This window comes from Mustela nigripes, chromosome 16 (assembly GCF_022355385.1).
Source record: "Mustela nigripes isolate SB6536 chromosome 16, MUSNIG.SB6536, whole genome shotgun sequence".
NCBI lineage: Eukaryota > Metazoa > Chordata > Mammalia > Carnivora > Mustelidae > Mustela > Mustela nigripes.
Window position 1 is genome coordinate 3,963,894 of NC_081572.1, and position 5,932 is coordinate 3,969,825.

Here is a 5,932-nt window from a genome sequence, read left to right on the forward strand (position 1 = left end):
TCAGGAAGGGGGCAGCTCCATCTTTCTGCTCTCCCCACCCCAGGCGAAATCAGTGGGGAGGCTTCCTCCAGCTCATTGTCCCTCCAGCCCTGGCGGAGGCCGTTCATTCACAGCAGGTGTCCTGGCTCCCGCCCGCCCGCGGAGCCCCTGCATCCCCTTTCCTTCCTGCGCCCTCAACGTCTTCCCAAGTCTCTTTCCCAAACCCGTATCCTGGGCCTTGTCCCTCTTGCTCCCCGTCTTCCGCAGAGAGCTGTGCACTCGGGTCCCCCCGAACCCCGCCACCCCGCCATCTCTTGTCCTAAGCAAGTCCGCTTCCGGCCTTGCTCACCCTAAATGCACGTAGGTCCCAGTGCACCCACAGCACTCTGCACCCCAAATCCAGGGGCTTCCCTGACCTCCATCCCTGGGGCATCGCTGGCCTTCCCTCTCCTCCACTCTGACTTCCCTCCGAGGGCCCCTCTCCTGCTTCCCGGCCACCTTGCCTCGCAGCACTGAGCCCACTCCCACGGTTCTCATCGTGGACCGGGCGGTTCCAGAACGACCCACGCACACGGTCGGCCCCCTGCAGCCCCAGTCCCCCTTCTCAGCTCCCGCTGGACCCTCCCACCTGGATCGTTCAACCAACACCCGCCAAGGGCCGGACCCATGCTGGCTGCTGTGACAGGGGCTAGGACACCCAGCTGGAAACGGGCTGTGGGGCTCCTGCGTTTCAAGAACCTAGGAGCCCGGCAGAGATGTCTGCACACGGCCTTTGCCTGCAGCCCAGCAGACTCAAAGTCAGCCTTGCCCTCCCCAGCAAACCAACGACCCCCACCCCTGGCTCCCTGGCAGCCACTGGTACCCCCGACTCAAACCGGAAAGGCACCATTGATTCATCCCTCAGCCTCACCATGGCCGTGCACGGCCGCCCACCAGGCCCCACACGCAACTGCTGGGTCACCTGCCCAGCCGGCACAGGCTTCTTGTTGTCACTCTGGTCAAGCGCCTTCTTCCCTGAGATGGAGACCTCCACCCGCCCCAGCCACGCGTCTGCTTTCCCCGGCCCACGCTGCACACCTGGTGGACGTGATGGGGGACAAGAGGCCTCCATCGAGGTGCAGGTGCGCATATGAAACACGCAGCATCAGTGACACGTACGTGTGACGGCTGCTGGTGCAGTGAGTGGCAAACACAGAGCAGGAGCCCAGACGCAGGGATTCAGCCCTGAGCTGCCCAGCTGTGTCCCCTGGACAGGCCATGGCCCTCTGGGTCTCTGTTTCCTCCAAGACAATGAAGGGAGCATTCGGGGGCTTTGGTGGCCCCTCCCTGTCTGAATTCTTTACTTCTGTGCCTGACTCATCTGCACGTTCCTGTGTCCCTCTGGGGTGTCTTCTGCCTGCTCGGGCTGCGGATTCAGGAACAGGAAGAAAGAAGAGCAAAAGGGGTCAGAGGCCGCCCGCCCCTCCTCACCCCTAGAAAGCTGCTGTGGGTCCCAGGAAGGCCTCGTGAACCAGTGCACTCTTGGGGTCTCTGCCTCCCTCGCAGCGAGGGGAAGCCCCTCGCCCACCCCGTCCCTCCCACGGCTGCCCTTCAGTCCTGGGCTCGGGAGCTTCCTCGTGCCCGCCGCCCCTCCTGCTCTCCCACATTTGAGGATGACTTCTGTGCCACCTCCGAGCGCTGCGACGAGAGATGCTTTGCCCTGTTTTCAAGGAAACTCCCCACTTCTCCCCACTTCTGAGATTCGTGTACAGTGGTGGGGGGTACAGCAGCGAGCAGAGAAGCAGCTGCAGACCCCCTCCACTTAGCCCACGCCTAGTAGTGCCCTGAGTCAAGAGGCCCGGAAATGGGCTAAACCCGTGAACTCTGTTCTCTCCCGCGGCGGGTGGGAGAATGGATTTCTTAGACATGGAAATTGAAAATTCAGCTTTAAACCTGCGCCGAGCAAGGTTTAACACTGACGATTAACCCCGGGCAAACAGCTCATCGCGCCACTGGGGTGATTTTCATACGGCCCGGCAACCAGGAGGCGGCCGGCATGTTGCCCTGCATGTTAGTGCAAAGGAAGGGGCCCCCGCCTGGGGAGGGGGCAGCGGTCACGTCAGGCTTTCCATCCTGGTGCCCCGACACAGCGGGAGCAGGCGTGAGACTGTCCCGTACCTTGGGGTCTTCCTGGCCGTCAGACGCCCCCCTCCACCCCGCCAGCCCCGGGCTGTGGCTGAAGGAGCTCAGGTGACAGGTCTCAGGTGACAGGTGCAGCCGTCTTGGGTCCTGGAAGCGAAGCACAGGTGGTAAATACAGCCGCTCGAGTCTGCGGTGTTTCGAGGCTGCTCTGCCCCAAGGGAGCTGTGAGGGCTTGGACCTGCACCCCCTGCCTGTTTCCTTGTCTGTGGGCAGGGAGGCGCTGGCCCAGGAGGGCCCTGAGTGAGGGGGGGTGTCTCTCTTGGTTCCCGGCTCAAGGTATACCCATGGCGCCTCACAGTGTCCCTACTGCATGGACGGCACCCCCAGCGCCTGACCCTCCAGCGGTGCCCACAGACGGGCGTGTATAACCCCCCACACTTCTCTCAGAATAGATCTGTTCACCCACAGCAGTGGGGCCCTGGTCCTTTAAAATACCATATCAGCGGGCGCCTGGATGGCACGGTCGCTTTTGGCTCACATCCTGATCTCGGGGTCCGATCCAGCTCAGCGGGGAGTCTGCTGGAGATCCGCTCTCTCCCTCTCCCCCTGCCCCTCCCCCACCCCGTTCTCTCTAAAATAAACACACAAATCTTAAAAAAAAAACAAAACAAAACACATCAGCAAGACTTTTCAAGGAAAGCCCTCTGGCTTCCTCCCACGGGCCAGGCAGGGTCTGAGCCACAGTCATTCTGGACTCACACCTGTCCGGACGGCAAACCCCGAGGACCACAGCGACGACCCTCCCTCCTGAGAACTCCGGGTGTGTTTGTGTCCATTTCACGCAGTTTCGGGGAGCTGCTCTCTGCCCCTGCACGTGGCCACTGTCCTCCAAGTCCAGCGCAGTGATTTCTGCGTGGGTGGAATGGCGGGTGACGAGGGCAAGCGCGCGGGCACCTGCCCTTTCCTGTCTCCGTTTGCAGGGTGCCGGGGGCCCCGGGAGGGAGCAGAGGGAAGGCGGGAGGACCGCTCTGTCCTGGGCTGGGAGCTGCGGGAGGCAGGAGGAGCCCACCAGCAGGGTGGGTGCGGGCAGGGCTGCATGGCCTCTGCAGGCGGCTGGGAACCCCTCCCCTCCCCCCTCCACCATTCCCCCTCCTTCCCCCTCCCCCCTGCTCACATGCGCTCTCCCGTACAACCTGTGAGCTGGAGGGAGGCAACAGCCCTAACACCGAACCCTTGGCTGCCCTTGAGAAGCTGCCCGTCCAGCAGAGACATCAGACAAGAAAACAGTCTGTCCCATTTCCAAACCGATGACCGCTACTCACAGCGGCGGGAGGGTAGGAAGGGGGCGAGGGTGACGGGAGGGGCCGGGTGTGGTGCGTCCATGCCATGGAATGTCCCTCAGCCAAACACTGACCCCTGCTACGATGCGGATGGACCCCGAGGACCTGATGCTCCGTGAGAGAAGCCAGCTGCGAAAAGACAAATATTACACGATTCTTTCTTTCTTTCTTTTTTAGGATTTTATCTATATTTTTGATCGAGAGAGACACAGCAAGAGAGCGACACAAGCAGAGGGACTGGGAGAGGGAGAAGCAGGCTTCCCGCTGAGCGGGGAGCCCGATGCGGGGCTCGACGCCAGGATAAGACACCGACCCGAGCCAGAGGCAGATGTTTAGCCACCTGAGCCCCAGTTACATTTTAGTTGAAAGGAGTGAGTCCAGATTGTCAGAGGTCCGTGAGGGACCAGGGAGGAGACGTCTCACCCACCGCAGGGCCTCTGAGCCACCAGATTTGGGGGCTGTGGGTAGAGGATCCCCCTCCTGCCTTGAAACTGAGAGCAGGGGCAGGAGCCCGCAGGCGGGGCTGACTCACTGACCACGGGGACAGACAGCCCCCGCCCCCGGCTCTGCTGGGCTGGCCCTGCAGGAGTTCGAGAAGCCTCCTGTCAGGTGGCCGCTCCCCCAATGACCAGCTCTGCCCCAATGACCACCTGGGTTTCGGTCCCCGTGACTGCTTCCCAGGTTCCCCCCAGAACCACGGCTGGGCGGGGGCAGCCCCCCAGTGGCCCTGCAGGCAGAGCTCTCAGACAGGAATAGAAAACCAGTATCTCCCCCAGGGGAAGGGTCAGGCTGCATGAAACGACCCTTTCGGGTCCACAGACCTTTTCATGGACCTGGATGGCTTTGCAACGTCTGCTTCTTGCTCTCAGTCACAGCGGAAGAAGCGTGAGCAACCACGTTTTCAGTTGACCCCTCGCCCTTGCGGTCTCCTTCCTACCCCTGTCCCCTTCCCCACGTCTTCCTGCTACGTCGCAAAGGCCGGGACAGCAGAGGGGGCGCCGTAAAAGGGTAATTTGGGTGAGCTAGTTTCCTTCTGGCCTATGATGCACTGAACGGTGCTTGGATCGGGTTGTGGGGGCGCGAGGAGGACCCGGAGTGAAGTCGGGCTGGGACAGGCTCCAGGGGATCGGAGGGGGTCACACGCTCTGTCCAGGACGCCTTCCCAGTTGCCCCGCGGGGAGCGCCCCCTTCATGCTGCACGGCCCTGAGAGGTCGTGGTCGCCTGGGCACCTCTCCCATTTTGGAAGGGGCTGGTCTCGCCGGTGCCATCCCCTGTGCCCCTAACAGTGACCAAGAAATGCCTCCAGGTGGGCTGCCAGGTACCAGGAGGCCAGCCCTCTGGGTCCCGGGACCACGGGGAGTGGAACCGGAGAGCCGAGGGACATCGCAGGCATGTGCAGGGCTGATGGGAGACGGGCTGTGGGTTGTTTTCCTTCAGCTCCAGAGAAGACCCATAGATCTCCGAGGAAAGGAGGGTGTGGGGCAGGGGCCGTTCTGGGGGAAGTTCTTGGGAGGCTCTTTGCAGACGATGTACACAGAGAGACGCCCAGACGTGCCAACAGTGACAGACACAGCCCTACGGCCAGCAGAGCCTCTCCCAGACCCCCAACACAAATGCACACGAGGGCGCGCGTGCACACACACACACACACACACACACACACACATTCAGCTGGTTCTCCCACCTGAGCTCCCTGAGGGTGCGGCCTCTAACAGCTTTGTTACAAACGGGCTGATGCTGTAATGGTCAATTTACTGACCATGTGCGCTCTGTGCACGCCACGGGGCTGAGCATTTTGCGCGCAGTGTCCTGCTCAATCCCCTCCAACCCACGGTCATCTCTATTTCGCTGATGATGGAAACGAAGCTGAGAGAGGTCAGGACCCCTGCCCGAGGCCATCCAGCTAGTGCTCGGCAGAGCAAAGACTCCGTCTCAGTTGCTGCAGCCCCAGAGCCTTAGTCCAGAGCCCGCCGTTGTTTTCGTGACATGACCTTGACTCCCAGGTCCAGGAGGACGGCTGGACACAGGCATGCATGGCGAGAGGGTGAGCCTTTATCTCCTTCCCCGCCATGCTCACCTGGGCTCACCTGGTCACCTGGGCTCACCTCTCCCCGCACCCCACGAATCTGTGCTGGCAGACGGGCTCTGACTTCAAGCAGAGACAAAACTCCACAAAAGGCAGCTTGTTGGTCCAAAATAATTGGCTCCTCTCATGAGGTGTTAAAACTGAGGAGTAACCAGAGCTCTGGTTTCCTTAAGATGTCTGGTACCTGGCCCGCTACTCTTCCCACCACCACACATTTGCATAAAATGCTTATGTTACTGAAAGGCCTGGACAAACCTCCCCCCACCTGAAACTTGTTTACGCCCGAAAGTGCTATCAACCGGCTACTTCTGCTTCTGTAAAAGTGCTTGCTCAACGTGCGGGCTAACTAGCTACTTCCGCTTCTGTTCCAATGCTTGCTTAATGCACGCGCGGGCTCCCAACACC

General features: G+C 61.2%; 1 long non-coding RNA gene across 1 annotated transcript; it reads right to left on the reverse strand.

Moving 5' to 3' along the window:
* Positions 1 to 943: 943 nt before the first annotated feature.
* LOC132003766 (uncharacterized) lies at positions 944 to 5,548 on the reverse strand. Its single transcript, XR_009400304.1, has 5 exons — positions 5,126 to 5,548; positions 3,423 to 3,569; positions 2,862 to 3,009; positions 2,137 to 2,247; positions 944 to 1,384 (listed from the first exon to the last, which is right to left on the reverse strand). It is a non-coding gene; the product is annotated as an uncharacterized LOC132003766 (long non-coding RNA).
* Between the last annotated feature and the right edge of the window lie 384 nt (positions 5,549 to 5,932).